This window comes from Hemiscyllium ocellatum, unplaced genomic scaffold (assembly GCF_020745735.1).
Source record: "Hemiscyllium ocellatum isolate sHemOce1 unplaced genomic scaffold, sHemOce1.pat.X.cur. scaffold_454_pat_ctg1, whole genome shotgun sequence".
Lineage (NCBI taxonomy): Eukaryota > Metazoa > Chordata > Chondrichthyes > Orectolobiformes > Hemiscylliidae > Hemiscyllium > Hemiscyllium ocellatum.
Genome location: NW_026869066.1, coordinates 17,033 through 28,336, shown reverse-complemented (window position 1 = coordinate 28,336; position 11,304 = coordinate 17,033). Strand labels below are relative to the sequence as shown.

General features: G+C 43.5%; 1 non-coding gene across 1 annotated transcript; it reads right to left on the bottom strand.

Annotated features, from left to right (window-relative positions):
- Nucleotides 1-9,888: 9,888 nt before the first annotated feature.
- trnas-acu (transfer RNA serine (anticodon ACU)) lies at nucleotides 9,889-9,970 on the bottom strand. Its single transcript has one exon. It is a non-coding gene; the product is annotated as a tRNA-Ser (tRNA).
- Between the last annotated feature and the right edge of the window lie 1,334 nt (nucleotides 9,971-11,304).

Sequence of the window (11,304 nt, the reverse complement as noted above, 5' to 3'; positions counted from 1 at the left end):
GTTAAATTGCGCTGATGTGTCCAGGGAGTGAATTCAATAAGTTAAGTGAATTAGTCATAGGGAACGCAGTGATAAAGTCACACGATGCCAGGTTTTTATTTCAGTAGGTTTATTTGAAATAACAAGCCAGAGGTATGCGGGGATAGAGACTGGAGCTAGGTCTGGTTGAGATTTTCTTCAGAGTGTCCTTACAGACTCGATTGGCTGAATTGTACTTTCTTCATTGTAGGGAATCCGTGATTCTATCAGAGAGAGGACAATGCCAGCGCTTACTGGGGTACAAAGACATTAGATATTATGCTGACAGCGTTTAGTGGGGATAGAATTTTATTTATTTGTGTGTTTGAAAATTTGAAACTGAACAAAATAAAACCGAATGTAAGTTTTCCAGAGTATGTGAGGTTTGGAGAGAGGAAATAGGTGGTAAATTCTCTATTTCAATTCGGTAAATATCTGAACGTCACTCTTTCAAGAATATCGATGTAGGACAAAGAAATGATGGGAATAGAATTTCTGTCACTCTGAGAATCCGTTTCCAAAATATTTGGAAAGGCATATTTCGAGACACACAAGCAGTGAGTTTCACCAGGAGAGAGAGACAGCCTGTGGCCAGGTAAAAGTGTAAAAGAGGGGTGTGGAGGATGGAAGGTGCGAGGAAACAAAGTCTACTTTGGATAACTTTAGATGTAAAGAAAAATCGGAAACGTATGCAGCTAAAAAAGATTCAGCAAAAAAATTAAGAGTTTTGAAAGATTTAAATTAATATTCCCCATGAAGTATTATAAATGCAACAGAGCCGATTTGGTATATTGTCAAGGGAAGATCTTCAATAATGAACAGGAAGTGACTCGTCTCTTGATTATCGATTTCCTGCTTTAATCATATGCCTTAAATGGAGGATATTCGCCGTGATGTTGGGTTCATTTGATACCCACTGAAATCTGCCAAAGTAATTAAGCATCAAAACTGATATCTTTTTTTGTAGTTCAACCTTCTGTTTTTCTCATCAGTATTTCATTTCAACTGAAATATTTTCGGAGCAAAATTGAATACAACATTAAACGTTCCAATGATAGAAATCCAATTCACTTCCGATCATTGCAATGAACAGAGTGAGGTTGCAGCAAAATTAATAAAATGAAATGAACAAAACTGCTTTTCTGGGAATTTTACCCAGTCCGGGTTCAGTCATATGAGAAAGACTATCGAGCTAATACATCACCTTCACTTCTCTCTCCATATGTACTTCTTCACGTGAGAGAGAAACTATGTGAAGAAATTATGAGTCAAGACTAAATGTGCGTGTGAATGTGACGGGAATTTCTTGTTCGCTGGTTCATTCTGAGACAATTCCGAATCGGAATGAATCAAGGACAGGTATTCCTTCCAAGGACGATGTAAATTCATTGGATTTTGCTGGTACTATTGTCCCGCTGAAAGCAGAAACATAATGATGTGGATTCGCCCTTTGCCACGGGCTAAAGTGGCCCAAAGGTTAAAGCGATGGTTGCATTTTTTTATGCATGTGTGGATTTGAATCCTACTCTGGCTGTTACTTCTATCAAACGCAGCTGTGGTTTCCCTCCGTGCCTCGCATCTTTAGTAGACATTGGATGGAGAAATTTGCTCTTGCCCTTCATTGCACCGGAGATTTGTGATAAATCTATACCACATCAAAGTCGAAATAAAGCAATTTATTTCTGTTGTAAGTTAAATTGGGATAATAAAATTGAGTGCAACATTCCGTTCATCCTTTCATTCCATCTTGACTTTCTCTGAATTTACATCAAATGAAACAAATAAGGAGAGATTAGATCAATAGTTTATCCAGTGGTGTTGTGAATGAATATTTTGATGTAACATTCCACATAAAGGTCTGATCAGTATTTTAAACAGTCAAGTGGAATTGGAACTGCAGAAAACTTCTTTAATGAAACAAATTTTACATTCTTTCACAAACTATTGCTGTGTGATTCATACCGCGATCCATCATCCAGCATGATCACCATCTTGCCAACAACATTAGATTCCCCCAATTTTATCAGCAATCACACCTTCTGCACATACCCATCTGTGGTGTGCACAATGCCATTTGTTGTTTCCAGGCGACAGCACATTTCTTGTTCATCAGCTTATGAGCCTCGTTGCTGATCTGTCTGATCAGTTTGAGAAAACTTTTCTATCACTACATCCCATCACCACAGAATTCTAAACTTATCACTAAATAATGTGTTAGACAAAATGATGTAGAATTGCAAGTCGGCCATTGAGCCCATCGAGTCTGCTCCACCATTCAATGAATTCATGGCTGATCTGATAATCCTCAACTCCATTCTCCTGCCTTACCTCGACAGAGCTTCATCGTCTTTCTGGTTAAATATCAGTCTGGTACAGTTTGGAAATACAGAAAACTCAGCCTCAACAACAGTTTTGGTTAGGAGTTCCACCGATTCACTGGCCCCTGAGCAAAGACATTAATCCTCATTTCTGAACTAAATAGGCAATAACTAATTCTGAATTCATGTCCTCTGGTGCGCTTCATACCTGAGGGTAAACCACCTGCCCATATCTACCCTGTCAAGGTCCCACGAATATTGAATGTTTATAAACGTAATTATGTGTTTATAGAGCTCCCCTCCGCCTCCTTTGCTTCAAGGAGAATAATCCCAGCCTAAAAAAAATTCCACTGAGCTCCATTTTCTCCGGTGTTGACAACATCCTCGTAAATCTCTGCTGTCCCCTGCAGCGGCCTTATATATTATTAAGGCAGGTGGAGACAGTTATGTAAGGCAACGGTTGAAATTTCAAGCACAGAGGGAGTTGGAAATTGAAATCAGACAGCGATTGGAATCAGATTTGTCCACACAAGGATGAAATAGAGTAATGATAACTCTGACAAATGAGAACCTAATCGTATCCCATTGGCACTCAATGGTTTTACTGTAACCCAGTTCCCCTGAGTAATCGTCCACGGAGCTAGTATTTAGGAAAAAGGGATTGAGACTGGCTATTAGCCTAACCTCGATGGTGGGCAAGTTGTTGGAGGGAATCCTGAGGGACAGGATATACATGTATTTGGAAAGGTAAGGACTGATTTGGGATAGTCAACATAGCTTTGTGCGTGGGAAATCATGTTTCACAAACTTGATTCAGTTTTTTGACTAATTAACAAAGAATATTGATGAGGGCTGAGCAGTAGATGTGATCTATATGGACTTCAGTAAGGCGTTCGACTAGAGTCCGCATGGAGACTGATTAGCAAGGTTAGATCTCACAGAATACAGAGAGAACTAGCCACTTGGATACAGAACTGCCTCAAAGGTTGAAGACAGAGGGTGGTGGTGGAGGGTTGTTTTTCAGACTGGAGGCCTGTGACCAGTGGAGTGCCACAAGCATGGGTGCTGGATCCTCTATGTTTTGTCATTTACATAAATGATTTTTATGCGAGCATCAGAGGTACAGATAGAAAGTTTTCAGATGAAACCAAAATTGGAGGTGTCGTGGACAGTGAAGAGGGTTACCTCAGATTACAATAGGATCTGGGCCAGATGGGCCAATGGGCTGAGAAGTGGCAGATGGAGTTTCATTCAGATAAATGTGAGGTGCTGCATTTTGGGAAAGCAAATCTTAGCAGGACTTATACACTTAATGGTAAGGTCCTAGGGAGTGTTGCATAACAAAGAGACTTTGGAGTGCAGGTTCATAGCTCCTTGAAAGTGGAATCGCCGGTAGATACGATAGTGAAGAAGGCGTTTGGTATGCTTTCTTTATTGGTCAGAGTACTGAGTACAGGAGTTGCGAGGTCATGTTGCGGCTGCACAGGACATTGGTTAGGCCACTGTTGGAATATTGCGTGCATTCCTTGTCTCCTTCCTATCTGAAAGATGTTGTGAAACTTGAAAGGGTTCAGAAAAGATTTGCAAGGATGTTGCCAGGGTTGGAGGATTTGAGCTACAGGGAGAGGCTGAACAGGCTGGGGCTGTTTTCCCTGGAGCGTCAGAGCTAACGGGGGGGGGGACCTTATAGAGGTTTACACAATTATGTGGGGCATGGATAAGATAAAAAGACAAGGTTTTTCCCCTCGTGTTGGGGAATCCAGAACTAGAGGGCATAGGTTTAGGGTGGGGGGAAAGATATAAAAGAGACCTAAGGGGCAACGTTTTCACGCAGAGGGTAGGATGTTTATGGAGTGCTCTGCCGGACGACGTGGTGGAGGCTGGGACAATTGCAACTTTCAGAGGCATTTGGATGGGTATATGAATAGGAAGGGTTTGGAGCGATATGGGCTGGGTGCAGGCAGGCGTAATTAAATTGGTTAGGGATATCTGTTTGGCATGGATGGATTGGACCGAAGGGTATGTTTCCATGCTGTACATCTCTATGACTCTATTACTCCACATAAACACTCTGTCACCAAAAAACATGTTCGTTGATAGCCAGTTTTTGATTATAAACTCAACTTATTGATTTTTTTGAGGAGGTGAGCAAGCATGTGGATGAGGGTAGAGCAGTGGATGTAGTGTACATGGATTTTAATAAGGCATTTAATAAGGTTCCCTATGGTGGCTTGTGGAAAGTCAGGAGGCCGAGGAGAGTGGGAAATTTGGCCAGTTGGATAGAGAACTGGCTAACCAGTCGAAGTCAGAGTGGTGGTAGATGGTAAATATTCAGCCTGAGGTCCAGTTACAAGTGGAGTTCCGAAGGGTTCAGTTATGGGTCCTCTGCTGTTTGTAATTTTTATTAATGACTTGGAAGAGGGAGTCGAAGGGTGGGTCAATAAATTTGCAGACGATACGAAGATTGGTGGAGTTGTGGATAGTGAGTAGGGCTGTTGTCGGCTTCACAGAGACTTAGATATGATGCAGAGCTGGGCTGAGAAGAGGCAGATGGAGTGCAACCCTGTCAAGTGTGAGGTTGTCCATTTTGGAAGGACAAATAAGAATGCAGAATACAGGGTTAACAGTAGGGTTCTTAGTAAGGTGGAGGAGCAGAGGGATCTTGGGGTCTATGTTCATAGCTTTTTGAAAGTTGCCACTCAAGTGGATAGAGTTTGTAAGAAGGCCTATGGTGTATTAGCGTTCATTAGCAGAGGGATTGAATTCAAGAGTCGTGAGGTGATGCTGCAGCTGTACAGGACCTTAGTAAGGCCACACTTGGAGTACTGTGTGCAGTTATCGTCGCCTCACTTTCGGAAAGATGTGGAAGCTTTAGAGAGGGTGCAGAGGAGATTTAACAATATGTTGCCTGGAATGGAGAATAGGTTGTACGAGGATAGGTGAGAGTGCTAGGCTTTTTCTCATTGGAACGGCGAAGGATGAGGAATGACTTGATAGAGGTTTATAAGATGATCAGGGAAATAGATAGAGTAGACAGTCAGAGACTTTTTTCCCGGGTACAATAGAGTGTAACAAGCGGACATATATTTAAGGTGAAGGGTTGAAGGTATGGGGAGATGTCAGGGGTAGTTTCTTTACCCAGAGAGTGATGGGGGCATGGAATGCCTTGCCTGTGAGAGTGGCCAAGTCAGCATTACTGGTGACCGTTAAGCGGCAATTGGATAGGTACATGGATAGATGCTTATGCTAAGACAATTGTTTGGCACAACATCGTGTGCCGAAGGGCCTGTTCTGTGCTGTATTGTTCCTTGTTCTATGCTCTACGTTCTAACTCATTGCTCCATGAATCCTACATCGTTTATAAGGCACAAATGAGATGTGGAACATAACTCTCTCTATTTGCCTAGATGGGTGTAACTTCAATAACACTTAAGGTACTAGGCACCATCCACGACAATGCAGTCACTTGATTGTACCCTCTTCAATACCTGAATATTTAGTCCTTTCACCGCTAAGGCACAATTGCAGAGAATGCACCAACTACACAATGCACTGGCGTAAGTCATCCGGGCATTTTTGACAGAACCTTCAAAGCTCAACAACAGTACTGACTCGAAGGACAAGGTTGGAAGATGCAACGAAACACTACCATTTGAAAGTTCCCCTCCAAGGCCCATAGCACCCTGACTTGGATAGAAATCAGTGATAAACTCATTGAATAGTAAAGCAGTCTTGATGGGAAAAGTTGCATACTTCAGACCTCCATCTTTTATCTTAAAATTTAATAAATGTTGATTAATGCAGTGACCAGACTTGTGCTCAGTCCTTCAGCTATTCGCTATACTGGTGTGTGCTAAATTCTACTATCGTCCTCAACCTGTGGTCAACCATCGAAAATATCCAAAAAACATCTCATTCAACTGATTCTCCTCAAGATGAAAGTGGTGCTGGAGATGTCCAACAGGTCCAGCAGCATCTGAGGAAAATTCAATGTTTCAGGCAGATGCCCTTCATCAGGAACAAGACTGTGAGCCTAGGGGTGGAGAGATAAATGGGAGGGCCTAGGTCTGGGGAGAAGGTCGCTGAGAGTGCAGTAGGTAGATAGAGGAGTAGGTGAAGGTGATATGTCAGAGAGGAGGGTAGAGCGGATAGGTAAGAATGAAGATACACAGGTGAGACAGGTCAGGACGACGGTGCTGAGCTAGAAGTTTAGAACTGGGGTAAGATGGGTGAGAGGAATTGAGGAAAATGATGAAGTCCACATTGATGCCATGGGGTTGAAGGATCCCGAGGAAGAAGATGAGGCGTTCTTCCACCAGGTGTCAGGTGGTGAGGGAATGGCGATGGAGGTGGTCCAGGATCTGCGAGTCCTCAGGGGAGAGGGAGGGGGAGTTGAAATGCTTGACCATGGGGCAGTGGAATTGATTCTTGTAGGTGTTCTGCAGATGTTCTCTGAAGTGCTCTGTTAGAAGACATCGCTCTACCCAATTTAGAGGAGACCGCATCTGGAGCAGCAGGTGTAACGAGTGATATGTGTGGAAGTACAGGTGAACTTTTGATGGATGTGGAAGTCTCCATTGGAGCCTTGGACAGAAGTGAGGGGCAAGATGTGGACTCAGGTTTTGCATTCCTGCGGTGGCAGAGAAAGGTGCCGGGAGGAAATGGTCGTCCATTGGAAAGGTCTTTGAGGAAAGTGGATAGGTTTGGGGAAGGGAAATATATCCCGGCTGGTGGGGTCAATTTAGAGGTGGTGAAAATATCGGGCGATAATTGATTTATGCGGAGGTTGGTGGAATGGAAGGTGAGGCCCTTCCTCTGTCCTTGTTCTGTCCTGGCCGTGTTTTGAGGTGTGGGGTTCATGGATGGAGGTGCAGGGCATGGCTGGGATGCGTTAGAGAACATCTTCAAACACATGGGAGGGGACGTTCCGCTCCTTAAAGAAGGAGGCCATCAGGTGTGTTCTAGGTTGGAACTGGTCTTCTGGGAGCAGATACGGTTGAGGTGGAGGAGTTCTGAACACAGGATAGTATTTATGCAGTAGGTGGTTTGGGAGGTGGTGTAATCCAGATAGCTGTGGGAGTCAGTGGCTTTGCAAAAGAAATCAGTAACACTGACCTCCAAAGATATTTTTCCCTCCTCACCCCATCCACTTTCCGACAAGACAGTTCCCTCCACGACTACCTAGTCAAGTCCACGCCCTTTAATGACCCAACCTCCCTCCCAACACCTTCCTCTGCCACCACAAGAATTGCAAACCCTGAGCCCACGCACCCTCCACCTCCGCCAAATGCACCAAAGAAGCCTTCCACATCCATCAAAATTTCACCTGCACTTCCACACATGTCATTTATTGCATTCGTTGTTATCGATGCAGTTTCCTCTAGAGTGGGGCCGCCAGACACCTTCTCACAGAGCGCTTCAGAGAACATCTCCAGGACACCGGTAACAATCAACCCCAATGCCCGTGACTGAACATTTCAACTCCCCCGCCACTCTCCCGAGGACATGCAGGTCCTGGGCATCCTCCACCACCACTCCCTCACCACCCGACGCCTGGTGGAAGAATGTCTCATCTTCTGCCTTATGACACTTCAACCCCATTGCATCAATGTGGATTTCTCCAGTTTCCTCATTTCCTCTCCCTCACCTTTCCTTAGTTCCAACCTTCCAGCTTGGCACCGTCCTGCTGACCTGTCTCACCTGTCTATTTTCATTCCCACCTATCCGCTCCACCCTCTTCTCCGACCTAACACTCTTATCCCCTCCTCCATCCACCTATTGCACTGTCAGCCAAATTCTCCCAAACCCCAGCCCTCCCATTTATCTCTCCAACCTCGAGGCTCCCAGCCTTATTCCTGATGAAGGCTTTTGCCCAAAACGTCATTTCTTTCTGCAACTCGGATGCTGCCTGACCTGCTGTGCTTCTTCAGCACCACTCTAATCTTGACTCTGATCTCCAGCATCTACAGTACGCACTTCAGTACAACTGATTCCCCTGTCCATTGATCTTCAGTGATCATGAATGTCCATTCCAAGATCTCTTTGTCTGTCTACACCACATAGGATACTCACTGTTATTGTTTCTTCTCCCAAATTTCTTTAACACTCATTGGTCTGGATTCAATTCTGTTCGACTTTTTTCCTTTCCACCTGATTGATGCATCCCTGCATTCTCTGACATTCTTCATAATAGTCAACTACGCGACCAATTGTTGCATCGTCAGCAAACCTCTGAACCATGGCTCCTATAACTAAGTCTAAATATTTGGTCTACATCAGAAAACTGTGGAACTCCACTGGAAACACCCATCCAAACAGGGTTCATTGCTGGTTGGGATTAACAGCTGCAATAACAGTAGAATTTAATTCCTGCTGTCATTTGTAAACTTGCTAGTGACTCCGTCAGTTGGTCTCCAGAGTGATCACTTCTCACGTATGAGAGTGGTGAATGACCTGTGTGTATTGTGACTGAGCAAGTGACTTTTAACATGAGCAGGTAATTGAATCCCTTCCTGCAGACACCCCATGGCCCTGACTGCTTGGTACTGCGGGTATTCTTGTGTCTGTTTAGTTTGATAATCAATTGAATTCGAGTCCACAAAGGCACGATTCCCATTTTCCGCATTATCCATGTATTTTTATTCTTCCTTATTCTCCCAGGGATTGTAATCATTGGTCTGAAGAGGATCTGTTATTCATTCTTAATTCACCGTGAACTGAGTCAGAGGGCATTCATGGGTGAACTACGTTGTCATCCATCTTGACATGTGGTGTCCTCTTCTTTCAACCACACGGGTATTAGAAAGAAACGTCTATTAATGACATGCATATAAAGGCACATTAAATCATTTTTCGTGCTAATTCTGCATGAATTTGCGATTATTGATCCACAGTTTAGGTTCAGTCCCTACAGTCAACATGCTGACTTCTCCAGTTGTTCATAGTTCAATGTGATGCATCCAGTGTGTGCATAACGTTTTGGAGCTTGATTCCCACATCTTGTGTTTATCTGTGCCTTGTTCCCAGCCTTCATCAATGGCGAGAGCAACGGGCGAGGAAGAGACCAATGTGTAAGTCTTTCCGTACTTATGCATGGCACCCACATCTGCAATTCTCTACTGTGCATTTATAGTCAGTTCTCGGTGCCCCAACACCCACGCCCTGCCCCTTTTGAAATATTTCCATTATTTTGTGCAGTTTTTCTGTGCTCTTCTCACCAGATGAATCACTTCTAATCAACCTGTTCCAGATTTCATTTGACAAAACAGTCATTAAGAATCCCATTACATAAACACGCCCTTCACATCTCTTGTATTTTGGTTTTCCTGGATCTCTTTCATACGATAAAAGGTCCCAGCTGCTCGACTTGAAAAAGAAAATCGCGTTGCTTTTCATTATCCCGATGTGATCTACGTTTCAATGCAGTTTAGGCAACTGACTCAAATTATTCTTTGAGATTTTATGATAGCGTCGATGCATATAAATTGACCATTGGAGTTCGAATTTCAATAAGACAGGTGTCAACATACAAAAATAGCAACATTGAAAACAGCGACGAGAGTGGAATTCTAACCCACGCGCGCAGAGCGCAATGGATTAGTAGTCCATCACCTTAACCTCTCGGCCACCTCGTCACATATGCTGGCATGTGTATGAACTTATGAATAAGTGAATTGCGTAAATTATGCTGAACAGTAGATATTTCTCCCTGGTCCAGTGAAATGCTAAATAGCACAGTACGGTCCCAAGACTATGGTCTGACCTCTGGGTTGTGGGGCAACGGCATTCCCACTGTGACACTCTGCTCACAGTGATCTGAACAAAAATGAAGAAAAGACTATGTAACAAAGTCTGTTGAAATCTGTGAATATTTGAAGTCAACGGAATGAAGAACCTGAAAAAGCAGGAGGTGTTCTTTCAAGAAAGAGTTGGATAGAGCTCATAAGGGTAGTGTAATCAAGTGTTGTGCGGATAAGGCAGGAACAGGATACTAATTGAGAATGATCATCCATAATCATAATGAATGGTAGTGCTGGCTGGAAGGGTAGAATGGCCTACTCCTGCACCTATTGTCTATTGTCGATTAAATTGCCTGTAAGGAATTGTTTTCCAGACTGGAGGAGAGTGCATAGTGCTCAATGTCATTATTCGGAACACCTTTCTTCTGCTCAGATATTTTTGACACGCACCTGTGTACAGAACAGACAACTTCAAAATCCTAAATGAGGTTAAACTGACAATTGAATTCAACAATGCAAAAACCTTGATCTGTGTCATTTTCCTGGGCCATGCTACAACAAGTCACTGTATGATCACAGCAACACAGTGAGCAAGTGTCAGAAGGAAAATGAGTGCAGTACCAGAGAGAATGCTGGGAGCAGCAGTTGACACACGGGGAAGTGCATTTCCCACAAGAGGAACACTTCCCAAACAACGGACTGTGGTGGAAGAATTCAGAGGGGGTTTACAAATTGGAATTTGATGCCAGAGTCACAATGGAGATCTGTCATTGAGTCTGTTAAAGATGAAATTTTTAAGATTTTTACAGATAAAAAACAAAATAAAATGTACATTGGTTAGTGAAGGCAAATGTTGACATTGTATATTTCAACAATCTACCCATCTTTGCAATGAGCAGCTCACCACTTTCCTCACTCAGGTACAGAACCACTGGTGAAGATGATCGTTACTAGCCATGGAATCAGAGAAACTCAGTTTCCCAAACGTTAAGGTACAACCAGGAATGTGGAGGTAAGCATTAATGTGTTGCTCCTGTGCTGCAGGTGGGCAGTGCACAGTATCTCTGTGCCAGTATAATGGGCTGTGCTCTCCGAAGTTTTAAATTTGAGCCTCACATGGAGCAGCTTCAATTGTTCATTGTCTTGAGGGGTACGGATGGAAGGTGATATTGAGCAAAGCCAAGTTTATGGGAAAATACCCGTGTTTGTGGATTGGCAAACGTCCTTTT